Source organism: Phyllostomus hastatus, unplaced genomic scaffold (genome assembly GCF_019186645.2).
Source record: "Phyllostomus hastatus isolate PE091 unplaced genomic scaffold, TTU_PhHast_1.1 phas_scaffold_345, whole genome shotgun sequence".
Lineage (NCBI taxonomy): Eukaryota > Metazoa > Chordata > Mammalia > Chiroptera > Phyllostomidae > Phyllostomus > Phyllostomus hastatus.
The window spans coordinates 16,687,857-16,704,926 of record NW_025334024.1 but is presented as its reverse complement, the minus strand read 5'-3'; the positions used below and the strand labels follow the sequence as shown (position 1 = coordinate 16,704,926).

Below are 17,070 nucleotides of genomic sequence, written 5' to 3'. Positions count from 1 at the left end.
TGAATGGGAGTGAGTTTGTCTTTTTCAACTTTCAGAACATGGCTAAGATTAAAGAGTGGCACATCAAGGAGGAGGGATTAACTGCTAAACTCATCACAGCCAGGTGAGTTAATAACAGCTACCATTTATTGAATGCTTACTACTTGAAAGAAATTGTGCTAAATATTTTATAATCACCATTTCAGTTAATCCTGGCAACTCCCACTCCAGGTTTTTGTGGTGGCTATTACCTTTGTCTTCCCAGCTTCTTTTCTCCCTTGTAACCATCCCTGACGTGCTGGCCACAGGAATACAAGTCAGGATGTCCCTGAGGCTCAGTGATAGTTTTAGGGGATAGCATGTGACCTAGCCGAGCCAGTATCAGAGTTCTTTGCCAGAATGTTTCCAGAATAGAGTTAGGAGGGAAACTTTAATTTGGGGTTGCTGGGCCAGAAAGGGAAGGCCTAGAGCTGCCTGGAGCCTGACTCCTTACCAGAGAGGAAAGCGCTCTTATGGTAGGAGAGGGTGCCCCTGACAAGATGGTATTCTCGTTTCTAACCCCTGAGGTCCTTGGAACCAGCTCAATTTCTGAAGCCTTTTTCCGGGACTCAGTGGGTTCCCCACTATCAGTTCAGTGATTCATCCTTTTTGGCTAAGCTGATCTGTCATATTTCTGTTTCTTACATTAAAGAAACATAATATATGTATTATATCCTTGTTTTACAATGGGGGAAACAGGTAAAGTAACGCCCCAGGTAGCACTGTCCATGGCAGACTCAGGCTTCTGACCCAGGACTCTGGCAGCAAAGCAGGTCTTAACCATTAACTGATGTCTTCAGGGCCATGTTGGGTGGTAGGTTAGAGACCAAGCAGAGACAAAATGATGAAGGACATCAGAATGTTTTTCTTGACTCAGTCAATTACCCGCATTCACTCACGACCTTAACACCTTAATGTATCATTATTTACATCAGCCCATATTGTAGATAAAATCTTGTATCACACTTCAAGAACTTTTTCACGTTTTCCATGGTGCTACATAGTCTCATAATCCCCCTTAAAAAGTTCCCTACTACTGTGACATTTTTATAATGATATTGAACACTTTTATCTTTTTAAGTACTCCCACCTTAAAATTTTTTTTCAGTGAAGGTATTTTTTTCATTGCTTTTAGAGAGAAACATTGATCAGTTTCCTTCCATATGTGCCCAGACTGGGGCTCAAACCCACAACCCAGGCATGTGCCCTGACCGGGAATCAAATCCGCAACCCTTCAGTTATGGGCCAATGTTCAAACCAACTGAGCCACTCCTACCTTTTTCACTACAGAGTCTTTTTCTTAGCATATCCAGAATGCGGTAAAATATCCAAAATGGGATTAGTAGGTCAGCATGTATATGTTAGTATAACCAGATGATGTGAGACACAACAGTAAATTACATACAATAGCCTGGGAGTGATCATCTCACAATTGCAAAAGGGATCCCAGAGAGGACCAGCCTTCCACCTCTGAGGAAGGACCCAGGGCAGGCATTCTGTCCTCCAAGGCATTAGCCTACCTCTGCCCACACGGGAAGATACGAAAAAACTAGTTTGTGGGCTTATTGATGGTGATCATGCTCAGTTCTCTATAGCTGCTAAACTAGTTAATTCTTACTCATCTGTTAAAAATGCAAATGTCACTGACTGCCCTATTTCAACTAAATTGGTCTCCCTCTTAAATTCCCAAGGATTACTATTGTCCTTCATGTTACCACAATTTGTATTTGTGATTATTTGGTGTTCTCTGGGTCCACATTTGTTTTGTTAACTTTCGTTTCGCAACTTATCACAGTGCTACAAACATAGTAGGTACTTAATACATACAGTCTTGTTACATGAGCAGTGGAGTGGAGGTTTGTTGGTAGACAAAACTGGCTTATGAATGAAAAGATGCTTGCTCTTGAAATCAGAATATTGCAAAAGACAGCATTGAGATATTTCATTCCCATTAGGCTGGCAAAAACTTAGAAGTCTGGCAGGGGGGAAATGGAGCTTTTATATACTGCTGGTGGGACGATAAACTGGTATAAACATTTTGAGAGTAATTTGGCAATTTCCAATAAGGCTGAAGCTAAGCATATCTCATGACCCAGCAAATACCCTAGACTAGAAATTCTCCCACGTGAGCACAAAGACATACACAAGGATACTCATTGCAGCAATGTTTGAAATAGTAAACATATGGGCACAACACAGTACTTAAATGAAGGAACCATGGCATCTGGCAAAACAGCATTCTAGCTCTGCCTATTCTACTCCTGTGCCCATGCAGCTAAATGTAGCTGGAGAAAAAACAATAGTTGTGAGTCCTACTTTAAACTCCTGTTGACCTCGAGCATTTGTTTGCTAGTCCAGTCATTGTCCCAGTCTCCTAAGGTACTATTTTATAGCTTCTCACTTCTCAACCTCCAGCACTTAACTTCAGTAGCCTCACTCAGCTAGTGACTGTTTCCTAGTTAACAAAGAAAAGTACAAGTAATCAGAAGACTACTCACCTACATGCTTCTTATCCATGAGTTCTTGCTTTCCCTCCTGTTACTATGGTTGACTGAGCTCTCTTATCTAAGACCAACTTCTCTGGTGTATCAGATCCCATTCTTAATCTAGGACGCTGTCCCCACAATTGCCCTCTTTCCTGCATCTCCTGTCTAGGTAATATTTTTCATCAGCATAATAACATAATTGTTCTCATCTTGTGTATATTTATAAATATGCTGCACCCCCTTCCTCCAATCCATTTCTTGCTTCACTTAGTAGAAATATTCCCCAGTAGAGATGTCTCATACTCATTTATCTCCAATTTCTCTTCTTCCATTGTCCCTTACACCTGCTCCAGTCAGGTTCTGCTCCTGCCAAAGGTCACTGGTGGACTTCACGTGGCTAAATCCAATCTTTTTGCAATCCTTTTTTTTGACTTTTTAGCATTATTTGGCACCACTGATCACTTCCTTGTCCTTCACACGTATTTTTCATTTGGCTTCCAAGTTATCACACTTACCTACGTTTCCATATACTTCATTGACAGCTGCTTCTCCCAGGTTTTTTCTTTTTCCTTTACTAGACATATGAGAATTCTCCTACAGTCCAGTCTTCGGACCTCTTTTTTTTTTTTTTTTTCCTACAGGCACCCTCATCCTCTCTCATGGCTTTAAATATCTACTTCAAAATTTACATCTCCAGCCCAGGATTTCATACTCATATATATAACCAACTATCTATGTGACATCTCTACTTGGATGTCTGTTAAGACATCTCAGACTTAATGTCTCCAAAGATAAATTAACTCATGATCTCTTCCCAGCCCTATCATAAGCATGTTCCTCCCTCAGTCTTCCCACCTGGGAAAAGGCAAGATTATCTTCTAGTCGCTCAGGGCCCAAACTGGGGAACCATTCTTCATTCGTTTCTTTCACAGCCCACACCCAAGCTTCAATAAGTCCTGTCTGCTAATGTGCAGGATATATTGATATAAAGATGACCATTTCTTGTTGCTTCCACCACCCTAGCCCCCAAGTCACCATCATCATCTATGGCCCAGATTATTTGCAATAGCCTAATTGGCTTCCCTGCCTCCATCCTTGTCTCTATATTTGCAGTTCAGTAACCAGAGTGACACTAAAAATCTAAGACCATGTCACTCATCTGCTCAAAGCCCTCTAACAGCTCTCCATGTCACTGGATAAAAGCTAAAGTAAAAGCCCTACATAGTATTGTGACCACCTGCCACCCTGTCCTGACTCACCACTAGTCTTCCTTCTTAATCCCTCTACTCCAGGCCCTGGCCTCCCTGCAATAACAAACACACACAGCAGGCTTCCACCTCAGAGCCCTTACATTTGCCTTTCCCTCTTCCCTGAGCCCTTTTCCCCTCACCTCCTTCAGATCTTTGCTTTAGATTTTCTTACCAGAGTGTGACAGGACATAGCTGAGCAGTAGCTATTCTTAGGTAGGAGCTGACCAGCAGCCATTCCCAGACAAGCAGTTATCTCAAGGTCCTACACTAACTCCCATGATAAGCTCCTGTGCTCTGTAGCTTCTGCAAATTTCCTCATGTGTTTTGCTCCTTTGTCTCCCATATAAGGTAGCTAGACCCAACTTCCGCATTTAGCTTCTGTAACCTTGCTTCACCATGTAGGCAGAAAGCTCGGGACTATTTAAACCCCGGGAAAGTAAGGATCGGGGCTCAGAATTTGGGATTCCCCTCTGAGCCCGTGCGAGTGATAAAGGATCGTGCTCTGCAATCTCTCCTGCGTGTGAGTTACTTTCCGCAACAAGAGAACTCTTACTTGACCACCCTATGAAAATAGCAGTCCCCCTCCATGGCACATTTCATCTCCCTACCCAACTTCATTTTCTTCTCCATAATACCTATCCCCACCTGACATTCTAAATATTTTGTTTTATTATATGTCCTATTCTGGAAGATAGCCCCATGAGAGTAGAGATTGGGGGTGGGGGTACATGTTATTGATGCATAATATATTCTACATACAGAAAAGTACAAAATACTAAGTGAACAGCTTGATGGTTGAGGGCAGCTACTTTTGTATCTTTTGTTCAGTGCTCTGTCCCCAGCACAGGAGATCCTCAAGTATTTAACAAAGGGTTGAACTGAATGTACATGTATTAACATGCCTAATATACTGAAGACAATTGAAAATAAAGTTGCAGACAGATATATATATATATAGTGTGATATGTTATAACTAAAAAAGCCATACCTATTCTTTTAATCAACTTATATAAAGTAAAAGTAGGAAGGTATTAAAATTCCAGCTTAGAGTGGTGGTTTCCTTTAGAGCTAATAGGGAGGGGGTAAGAAGGAATAAAAGAAGGCTTGAACTGTCATATTTTACATCTTTTTTACAAAAAGATATGGCAAGATATTTACATTTGTTAAGAGTATCTCGCACAGGAATTTGCTGTATGTGCTTCTCTGAAGGTTTAATCTCTTTAACAGTTAAAGTTACCCTCCTTACTCTTATCTGGTCTCCCCTCCCATAAAGCCACCTGCTTGGTTCCCTTCGGTGCGTGAGCCTCTTTGGCCTGCACAGCTACTGTGCCTAAAGGATTTAGGAGAAGGAAATATAGGCACTAATGCTCCCAAGGGTGAGAAACTGATCCAGGCCTGAGAAAGGGGAGAGAGGTCTTGGCACTGTCGAGATCAAGCTAAGTCATTTTTATTCTCTAGAAATACCATCTGAGGGGTCAATTTTTAAAAAGGGAAGAGCATGGGAGCAAAAGGCTTCCTGTAAATAAGAACATAAGTGATTATTTGTAGGAATCGGTGGAAGGAGAGAACTAATTTTTGCTAATAAATGTCAGTGAAAGCCCTATAATCTTGGAAAAACATTTTTTTGGACAAACACATTTTAATGGATAAAGGAACTAAGAAGTTTTCGACTTGAAGTACAGATAATATTTTATCATGCTATGACCAGATAAATATTAGCTGTAATAACTAATGGGGTTTTATTTTACTATGTGCATTAAGAAACTAGCAATTGCCCATTGTTCTTGAATTATAATGTTCGTTTTCAAAAGTTAAGAGTTGTCACAGGATTTTGGCTTGGAGTTGCTGATCAAGCCCCAAAGATGAAAACAAAATGTCATGTTACCTACTTTCTAAAAGGTGCCACAATGGCTTGGCACACTGTCCTACTGGACTCACTAGGAGGTGGGAGTCTTGCACAACCTCTCACTCCTGGGCCCCCATTGACATGTAACCATGGAACAAGGTCAGGTCCAGAGGAGAGGGGCCTTATGTTCCTGGGATGAGGCCTCTGCATCTCCCCACAGGGCTATGGGACTCAGGCACCAAGAGAATGACTGGAGCCCCAACCAGTATTACTCAGTTGGTTGGGCATTGTCCTGCAAAGCAAAAGGCTACCTGTTCGATTCCCAGTCAGGGCACATGCCTGAGTTGCAGGCTCAGTCCCTGGTGGGGGCACATGCGAGAGGCAACCAACTGATGTTTCTCTCTCTCTCCCTTCCTTCTCTTTGCTAAATAAATAAATAAATAAATAAATAAATAAATAAATCTTTCTTTTAAAAAGAGAGAGAGAGAGCCCTGACTGGTGTGGCTCAGTGGGTCAGATGTCGTCCCACAAGCTGAAACATTGCTGGTTTGATTCCCAGTCAGGGCACATGCCTGGGTTGTAGGCCAGGTCCCAGGTTAGGGGTATGCAAGAGACAACTGATATTTCTCTTTCTTTTTCCATCCCTTTCTCTCTCTCTTTAAAAATAAATAAAATCTTTTAAAAAGAGAGAGAAAGAGAATGACTGGATGAGATAGTGTAGACATCTGAAATCACTGGAGCTTGCTGTCTCCGTCTGCAATAAAACCACAGGCCCACTCTGGGCTGCCACCTGGAGTTCTTGGGAGATCTTGCTGTCTATCCCTGAAGAGTGTATATGTGATGGTAAAGGGGTGGGGAGGGATCCAACACAGGTTCTCAAGGGAGGGGAGTGCTGCTGGAGTAGCCCCTAGCAGCAGAGCAGGGAAGCCCTCCAAGGCTGCGTGTTTGTGTCTAGGAAGAAAAGGATAGAACAACTCTATCTGTTTTCTTTGCTACCAGAGATCACAAGACAGAATTTCAATGGATCCTGGATATGGCTACCATGTAATTGATCATCTAAACTGGGATCCTTAAGAATGAGGGGGAATCTAACCAGGCAGAAGCTGGGGCTGTGCTGGAAAACCGGGACAAATGTTTTACCCTGAGCTTGGAGCTCTGGGGAGGAGAAAGGAAGATGGGGTGGCTGGAGCCAAAGAGCCACGTCCCAGTGGTTGCCTAACTAAATTAGGGGATGGCCCACCTGGAGAGGGATTGGAAACAGGGACTGCCGTGGTGCCAAAGGGGAAACTCGTCTGCCCTGCTAGAATGAACACAGGGGACTGAGGTGAAACTGAATGTAGTGCCCAGACAGCCTCGCATCTCCCTGTGAGGGGACCACCCCGTTTGGGCAGGCCACTGACCCCAGGCCAAACAGGACTAACCCGTGAGACCCACGCCTTCCTTCTCCTTCCCCGTTGGCCCACCAACGCTCAGAGAAGTGGGCCAGGCAAGTGGGAATCTAAAAATGAGGTATGAGTTTGGACTTTTGAAATGGGCTAAATTTTAGCACAAATTTGCTTTCTCCGGGGTTAAAGGATCAATCCTACAGGGGGATTTGACAGTGTGGCGGGGGTGAGAAGGCATGTTAATAGCTTATCAGTTGTAAAGGTTTGAACCACCAAACTTAGAATTAATAACAGGAAGAACTGGAAGTGCCCTTTAAAGAGGTGTCTAAGGAAGCCCACTTGCCTCCCCCAGCATTTTACCCTCAGTAGGGAAGACGTACCGTCCGCCAGGGGCAGTCCCCACGCACGAAAAGAACTACCGACGAGCGACGAGCGGGGTGGTTGCAGACTACGTTCCCCGGAAGCCTTGGCGAGACGTACGCCCGCTTCCGGCTCCACGTTTTCCTCCGCGGACTCGGGGGTTCACGAACCAGAACGCGGACTGGGCGCCTGGCACGCTGAGCCCGGTGCGTGTAGGCGTGGGCGTCGTGCTCGGTGTTCGCTTTCGCCTGCGGGAGCGCGTTCTCTGCCCGTGCGTTGTGCTGCCACTGCCAGGCTGTGCGGCGGACACCAGCTGCCACTCGTGCCCCCTTGTCTCACTCTCTGCCTTGTGGCTGGACAGGGCCATCTCCTAGCACGTGACCTGCTGGACAAAATGGGGATAAGTTGAACATATGAAATTAGGTAAGTGGAGAAACTCCAGGTAACAACCAAATGTCCTCACTCTGAAAAAATGTAGCATTTCTGAGGAAGTGTAAGTTCCTACTCCCTGAGAACAAGGTCGCAAAAACAGACACCGTCTCTCCTTTGTCCCTCTTCCCTCACGCTCCCTTCCTCGGGACCGACCGGAAGCAGCGTGTGCGGGCAGGCTGCGCTGGAGGGAGGATAATGAGGCCTTAAGTGAGGCGGTCTAGGTAATTAGGACCAACTCTTCCAGAGAAAATAATTTACGCTGGATGAAATGTTGGGGAAAAAGAAAAGAAAAGCATGCCACAGCGCTAACGAGAGTGAAGAACTAGGGGTCAGACTGAGAAGAAGCAAGACAAGAGACAGTTCACAAGGCTGCCTTTGTCCGAAGGCGTTTGTTGGTGGGAAGACACCTGCGAATCTCAGCTGTAAGGTTGGTGGGCTTGCGGGGTGGGGGTACAAATGTAAAAGTGCTGAAAGCCAGAAGTCTAAATAATCACCCCACATTTGAACTGGAACCCCAAGTGAAAACACCCTCAAGAAAATGTTGACCTGGAGATGAGTATGTCTCTCAAATTCAGCTTGACTTGGAGATGTAGGGAACCTCGGCCTTCAGAATCTACAACATTGTCCAGACTGGTGGTGGGCCCAGATGACTGACAGAAACAAATAAATATAATCTTTAGAGAAAGGTATTATCTCCAATATCATAGTATTCTTACACACCCCTTTTTTTTAATAACTTCCAGCACATTCTCAAAGATAAGCAGGTATACAAGAAGACATCATCGAAGGGAACATGGAGAAATAACAGACAAGAAATACACAAAAAACTTCAGGTATTTTAATTACCAGAGAAAGAGTATAAAATAGCAATTCTTAGTATTTTTTAAAGAGATAACAGACAAGTTTGAAAATATCTGCAAAAACAAGAAAGCTTAAAAATTCACACAGCAGATTTTAAAAAATAACCAAATAGAATTTTTTTTATATTGTGAAGGAAATTCTAAAGGCTGTATTTCATACAAAATTATTCCAAATGAATGGTGAGAGACACAAGAAAGAATAAAGCCCAAAGAAAGTGGTAAAATGTGGACAAGTTAAATGAGTAACTGTATAAAACAACATTATTTGTAAGTCTTTAAACATACAGAATTAAAACCCAAGACAGTGATACTTCCATTTTTAGCTGTAACAGTAGCTTCTGGTAAACTAACACTCCCACTGGAAATAGCTTGAAGAGTTGGATTTTTAATATATATACACATGTATGTATATATACGTACATGTACATACATACATATGTATGTATATATTTGAAGGTGCTGAGAGCTGCCAAGACAGCCAGGAATTGAGGATCCAGGATACTAGAGAGAAGGGAAGCTCATTGAGTTAAGCCCAACATTCTGGGTCCCTCTTATTCCAAAAGGCCACTTGACTATACCTAGGGACATCATTGTAAAATGATTGAAAACAACTAGAAAACATTAAAAGCAACTAAAGAAAAAAAGATATTTTACCTTCAAAGATTAAACACTGGAAGAATGATAAAAACAAAACAAAATATGTGGTCAGTAATATCATGCATGGTAACTTGGTATGGTAACATGGTTACTAGATTTATTGTGATCACATTATAAGTTATATAAATGTACATCTGAATATTGTATGTCAACTATAATAAAAAACCCTCAGGCATCTAACAAAATGAATAGCTTGCTAAATAGAATAATAAGTTTTAAATCAAAAGCTGAGAAAAAAAATATGTGAGGGACTCCCTCAGCACTCACAGATGCAGCTGGATTTGAGAGAGCTGCTTTGGAGTTATCCCATGTAGTTGAGGAATCAGAGTGGTAGTTGGACTCTACTTGAGGGGTCAGTAAACTGGAGCATAATGAATCCAGATGCCAGCTCTGGGCCCAGAGAAATTCCAGGATTCTATAGCCACAGACACCCTGCCTCACCATCCCCAACCTGATCCAGAAGTACCTCTGTACCTTCTGGAAAGGGATTGGTCTGACCTGTGACACCCCTGCCCAAAATAACCCCTATACCCACAAGGGTTCGAGTAAGTGGCAATGGGGCAGAAGCCCAGAAAGGAAACAACCAGAGGCAGGGAGAAAAAAGGATCATTCATTTGCCTATCTTCTTAGTGTGTGACACTCCCAAGAGGTTGCCAGGTCAGTGGTACTTCATGGCCCATGGATCTGATTCAGGGTGGGGGCAACTCTACTGACCCAAAGACTCAGCAACCATTAGAACAACAGTGACAAGCCTCCCAAGAAGGTTGGGGCCCCAGGGCCTTTCCATGGGGCAGAATGTCTTCCATATTGGGGAGCTTTATGGACCACCCCAACATCCAGGCCTAGCAAAATTCCTCACCCGCAAGGCCCATACCCTCTGCTAATGAGATCCTTCAAGGGGTCAGTAGGGAACCAGATGCCCATAGGGCCTGCAAGGAGGTGTCGACTTATGTGTCCTGCATGCTCTTGAGTTGTAGCTGCAGATCTGGGTGCTGGTGGATTGTGGAGGAGAGGAGTTAAAAAGCTGGAGTTGGAGAAAGAGAGTCAGAGGGAGGGAGGCCAAGAAGAGAGCAGAAAGGTTTGAGGAGAAGAAGGAGGGATGGGAGCTAGAAAAATACCCCCAGGCACCCTGTCCAGGAGCTCAAGCTTGCTCAGTTAAAGGGGGTCCTGCACATGCTACAGGAACCTTCTCCTCCATGCACACCCATTTCCACTCCCAGGCAAACTGAATCAGCTGCCAGGAAGGACTTCTTTGGTCCTTTTCGACTTTCAGTTTATTTTCTAACTTCACCACACAGACACTTTGGGTGTGAGGAGTGGATGGTGGATGATTAAGGAACCCCACCGCACACATTGTCCAACCCATCTGGATGCCTCTAGTTCTTATAAGACTGTTAAGGAGAGATACTGTGTAGGAAAATTCCACCCCCACACCAGGCATTATCTAGGCTCCTCTTGCTGTTACTTCTTTAGTACAAGTTGCTATTAAGATTAAGGAAATACAAATTTACTTCTTAAATAATCACTGAATTAATAGGAGGTTTGGTTATTGTGTAATAGTAATGCAGTGGTTTTCAAATTTGAACACCTACCAGAAACTCTTGAAGCACTGATTAAAACAGATTTCTGGGCCACAGCCTTCTGTTTTCTGATTCAGCAGGTGTGATCCAGAGCATTTGCAGTTCGAGAAATTTCCCAAATGAGGCTGACACTGCTGGTACAGGTACCACACTTTGAGAACCTCTGATTTAGGTTTAAAAAAAAACTACTTTCAAGGGATGGTGTGTGTGTATTGTTTTTCAGTCAACACTCCTCTAGTGTATTCACACTCTTAGCCAATTTTTCCAGCTATATCCTTTTCTTAACTTTGCCCTGGCATTTCGTGGAACATGTAGACCAAAATAGTAACAAGGATGGTAAGAATGAAAACGATATTCAAACTCAAGTTGTATACATTATGTACACATTTTGTATGTCAATCATACCTTAATAAAGTGGATTTTAAAAAGAATGAAAGCTTGTGTTCTTCATTTTTCTACAACATTTCAGCAAGTATTTTAACTGTATGCTGAAAAACAAAGCGTGTGCTGGTGAGGAGTGGTGCTCAGCTGGTCCTAGAGCTCCAAATTGCAGCTACAGTGCAGCAGGAATGCTTCAGATCAGGTCTCCCGGGGGGGTTGCCTGGTCCTGGGGGGCCTTGCTAGGTAAGGAAGGAGTGTGTCTCTGATAGCAGCCCAGCAGGACTGAGTCCGGAGACCTCTAAGAAATCCTAAGTAATCTGATGCTGTCTGGGCCTGAGAAGCAGCAGAGGGAGGGAAAGGAGAGGCAACGCTGCTGGATTTCCCTAGACCCCGGGAGGCTACTGGGAGGAGGAGTGGTTGCAGGTGGAGTGCTATGGTTAAATACATCTCTGAAAGTCAAATTGAATCATCAGATTCTGTTTATTAGGAGCAGGAATTTTTTAAAAAATACATGTGCCTATAAACCCCTCTTCTGAATTTCTCTGGAGATTGGCAGCACCCTAATTCACTTTTCTTTGAGGTAAATATTAGCCAACTTTTAAATTAGGGCTTGTCAGTGTGTTCACTGGCAGGTTGCAGTGAAAATGTTTATGTTCACTTACACATTCCCCTTCCCGAGAAGAGATTGTTTCCTTTTTTTCTGACTGATTGTAAGACTATTTCATTCTTCTTGTTGAGCATCTTTCAGGAATGCATTTTTGTAAATAACTTTATTGATTTGGATATTTTGAGTATTTTAGCTATCTCCCACATGGTATAATGTTTATTGTTCTTAATTAATATCTCGATTTGATTGCTATCAGCTTCAACTGGTCTACCCCACAGTGGAGCATTGTCCATCGAGAAATCTCCAGCACAAAACTTCACAAACCACTTTTGACATGTTCCATCAGTAACAGTACCTTCTCCGTACACTGCACAAATCATTTTTGCATTTCAATGTGTTTTCACCTTTCTGGAAATAATAAAGTATATATAATATGCCAAAAATGTCCCTTATTCCATTTTCAGTATTAAATGGCTACACAAAAATTTACCAATTTTGATTAAGTTTTTTTTAATGCATGCTGATATGACATCTGTTACAATGCAATGTAGCAAAATTACTGGAGCCATCTTGTAGAAAAAATCAAATTTTTTGGCCAACCCAATAGGTTAGATTTTCTCTTTGAATAATTTTTTAGTTATTGATTTTAGAGGAATGGAGAGGGAGAAGGACATTAATTTGTTCTATTTATTTATGCACTCATTGGTTGCTTTTGTATGTGCCCTGACTGGAGATTGAACCTGCAACATTGGTGTGTTGGGGTGATGCTCTAACCAAGCTACCTGGCCAGGGCTCTTTGCCTTTTTTTTTTCTTTTTTTTTTTTCCATTTAGTAGCATTGTTTTGTTGTCTTCTGGCTGCACATTCATGTCTTAGTTCAAGGTCCTGTACCTAGTAGGTAGTAATAAACATTATGAACTGAACAAATGGACATTTCATATGCTCCTCAATGTTTGTTTTTTCCCAGTCAATATTCCTCTCTCTGAGTAACCTGGAGCAGATTTCTTAAGTCTCTGTACCTCAGTTTCCTCAACTGTAAATGGGCTTACTAATAGAACCTACCCTGTAGGGCTCTTGTGGATTAAATGAGTTCATATGTTGTACATTGCATGGCTCATGGTCACACAACAGTTGTTTTTTGCCATTATATTACTTTATCATGATCATTGCATCATCAAAATTTGAAGCAGCTAGACTGTAGTGGGCATAGCATTGGATCTGGAGTTAGGTGTGATATTAGCTGTGCAATCTTTAGCATGCCACCTCCCCTCTCTGAGTTTCAATTTGTCTTTAATGTGGGGGCTACTATAGCCCCACCTGTTAGGTCTGGTGTGAGGCATGTTGCACCATGATGGGCTCTAGCTGGTGTTCTTTTTTTTTTTTTAAGATTTTATTTATTTATTTTCAGAGAGGGAAGGGAGGGAGAGAGAGAGAGAGAGAAAAACATCAATGTGCGGTTGCAGAGGGTCATGGCCTGCAACCCAGGCATGTGCCCCGATGGGGAATCAAACCTGCGATGCTTTGGTTCGCAGTCCGCGCTCAATCCACTGAGCTACGCCAGCCAGGGGCTAGTTGGTGTTCTTTAAATGGCAAAGGGGCTAGGATTGTAGGACTGCTGGCCTGTTGGGGTGCTTGTTTTGGGGTGGGTCCTGGTAGATAGGGGAGGGCAGAAGGACACAGTTCACCTCCTGGCAGAGACACCTCATGCATGCTGATGGCCACCAGGGGGCGGTGACTAACCACCGATGGGGCCCTGGAAGGTACAGAGCCAGTACTAGACTAGCGGCCTGTGGGCCTTTCCTTCTCTTTTCCTTCCGTCCTTTAAGTGATGCTGGAACTTTATTTACATCAAAGTGATGAGATACAGGATTTCTGGGCCTCCATCCACAGCTTCTGCACCCAAGGGGAAGAAATCTGGAGCACATGGTAGGCAATGGGAGATGAGAGTCAGCCATGGTGAGACCCACAAATTGGAGGTGCCCAGCAGCTGCATAAGCAAAGCATTCTTTTCCTACAACTTTTTATTTTAAAAACTACACACGCCTGACAGGCGTGGCTCAATTGGGTGTCATCCCACAAAGTGAAAGGTTGCCAGTTTGGTTCCAGGTCAGAGCACATTGCCTGCGTTGCATGTTTGGTCCCTGAGTGATGTGCATAAAAGAGGCAACCAGTCAATGTTTCTCTATCACATTGATGCTTTTCTCCCTCCCTTCCCCCTCCTAATAAATAAAATAAAATCTTTTTTAAAAGATCTTTAATTTAAAAATTAAAAATTTTATTTCACTTTTTATAGAGGGGGGAAGGGAGGGAGAAAGAGGGAGAGAAACAATGATGTGTGAAACAGCAATCAGTTGCCTCTCACATGCCCCCAACTGGGGGTTGACCCGCAACCCAGTCATGTGCCCAGACAGGGAATTGAACCTGTGAATTTTTGGTTCACAGGCTGGCTCTCGGTCCACTGAGCCACACCTGCCAGGGCTAAAGAAAATCTTAGACAACAACAAAAAAAACTTGTACAATCAACAGACACCCTTATACCTTCCATCTTGATTCACTAATTGTCAGTACGCTTTGTCAGATTATATTATTTATACACATACTTTTATTTTAATTTTTTGGCTGAATCACTTGAGAGTTACATGTAGGCATTTTGACACTTCACTCCTAAATTTTTCAGCCTGCATATCCTAAGAGCAAGGACATTGTCCCACACAGCCACAGTGCCTAAGAAACTCAACATGATAGTATCTTATATACAGTTTTGTATTCAAATTCCTCCAATTCACCCAGTTTTATCCAGTATAGCTACAGTTTTGTTTGTGATCCAGCATCCGATCAGTGTTCACCTGATTTTTTCTCTCATGACACTTTTGAAGAGTCCAGGCAAGTTATCTTGCAGAAGATCCCACCATCTGAATTTGTCCTCTTTATCCTTTCATGATTAGATAAGTCACTTTTAGTAAAATATTGCAGAGTCCATGTTACCTATTTCCCATTATATCAGGAGACCTACAGTGTAGGTTTGTACCATACTGGTGACACCAAGTTTGATCACTGGGCTACATGTGAGTTTCCTGTCCTTTCTCTCCCCACTAAAAAACTGAATTCAATCATGACACTATAAAAAGCAACCAGCTGAATACAGGATGTGAGACAAATAGCCCAGTGTCTCCAACAATTCTATGGTATGGGGGTAAAAAGAAGAAAAGACTGTTTTGAATAAAAAAGACAAAATATAATAAACTAATTGTAAAAAGACATCTTTGAGATAATTGGGAAATTTTTAATATGGACTGGGTATTAAATAATATTAAGAAATTACTCTTTTTCTGTCTCTGGTTGCCACAGTGGTAGGAGCTGCCCCTTGTCCGCCCACCTGCAATGGATGGCCCTACAGAACTACTCCAGCTTCTTGATCAAGAAGAACAAGCAGACCTATAGCACCAAACCCAATAATCTGAAGGCCCACAACTTTTTTCAGTACAACAGGCTGATTTACTGCAAAACAGTTGGCTGGAGCCAGTGGCCCGAGGGAAAGGTGTGGTATTCATCATGGAGCAGAAATCTGGCCAGCAAAAGCCAGTGGCCTCCTATGTGCAGACCACCATCAACAAGAATGCCCACCCTGGGCAGCATCTGGTACATCATCTGTAACAACCAGGATAGCTGGGATCTGGGTATGGCTGCCAGCATAGGACCAGGCCATCTCTCGCAGCCAGAAGCCCACGATGGTGACAAGGAAGGGAGGTCGTGCCCACTAAGAGCTGCTCAGCACCTTCATCCCCGCAAAACAATAAAGGTATCAGCCAACTTGGAAGGAAGGAAGGGAGGCAGGGAGGGAGAGAAGGATTACTGGTCATTTCATTGGGATGATTATTATTTTTCAACATTATATTAATAAATTATGCTATATTCATGCAGTGGGATATACAGCAGTGAAAGAAGTAGAGCCTCATAGATCACACTAGATAAATCTCAGAAATAACAATTGAATGAAAAACAAATTATAGACTGATATAATTGCTATACCAATGATACCATGATATATATATTTATTTATATATGATATATTATGACATAAATGATGCTTATGTGTTAGATTTGCTTTTTGCATATATATTTTATATATGTATTTAAAATCTGAAAAACAGTGCTAGAGATTGTTTATGGATACACACATATGATTAACACTATATTCAATGAGTGATGTTTATGGCAGAAAACAGTGTTAGAATAGGGAAAGGTACATAGGAGGCTGCAACTATAGCTGTTAGAGTTTTATTAGGGTAGGTTGCAGTTAAATGAGTGTTCATTATGTTACTATCTTTCCTTTCCTATACCTGAGATGATTTCACAAAAATATTTTACACGTAGTTTCTTAAAGGAAAAAAGAGCTTTAATTTATTGGGCAACTACTAGATTAAAAAAGCATAATATATATATTATCTACTTAAATCTTCACTGTTTTCCTTTTTTTGTCTTTTTATCTTTTTTTCTCACCTCACTTTTTAAAAAGATTTTTGGTTATTTTTTAGAGAGAGGGGAAGGGAGGGAGGGAGAGAGAGTGAAAAATATCGATGTGTGAGAGACATCGATCAGTTGCCTCTCGCAAGTCCCCAACCAGGGGTCTAGCTGTCAACCCAGGCATGTGCATTGACCCAGAATCGAAATGGTCCGCTTTTGATTCCTAGGCTGGTGCTCAGTCCACTGAGCCACACCAGCCAGGGCTCACCTCACTTCTTAATCATATGCCACCACTCTGCCTGTTGTATACTCCCCTCTAGTCACACTAATCTCCCTGCTGCCTTTTTTAAAAGCTGGGCACAGTCCTGACACAGGACCTTTGCACTTGCTGTTCTCTCCACCCAGAATATTCTTCCCCATGAAGAATATAATTTGCTCATTCACATCCTTCAAGTCCTCGCTCAAATATCACCTTTTCCGCAAAGCCTTTCTTGACTAGTCTGTCTTCCTTCCCTTGCTCTACCTTTTCACCAAGGCACTTGTCAACTTCTGACATATCATATAAGTTACTGACTTATTATTTTGTGGTCTGTCTCCCCTGGTTGTATGTAAACTCCATAAGAGCAGAGGTTTTTCTCTGCTTTATTCACTGTTGTATTCCCAACACCTCAAAATTTTATACATAGCATGGGCGCTAAATGCATATTTGTGGAATGAATTAGTGTTTCCATTACTGTATTACAAA

The 17,070-nt window shown here is 42.5% G+C and overlaps 1 pseudogene; it reads left to right on the top strand.

The window, feature by feature from the left end:
* Positions 1-38: 38 nt before the first annotated feature.
* Positions 39-15,622, top strand: LOC123806125 (annotated as a pseudogene).
* The last annotated feature ends 1,448 nt before the right edge of the window (positions 15,623-17,070 follow it).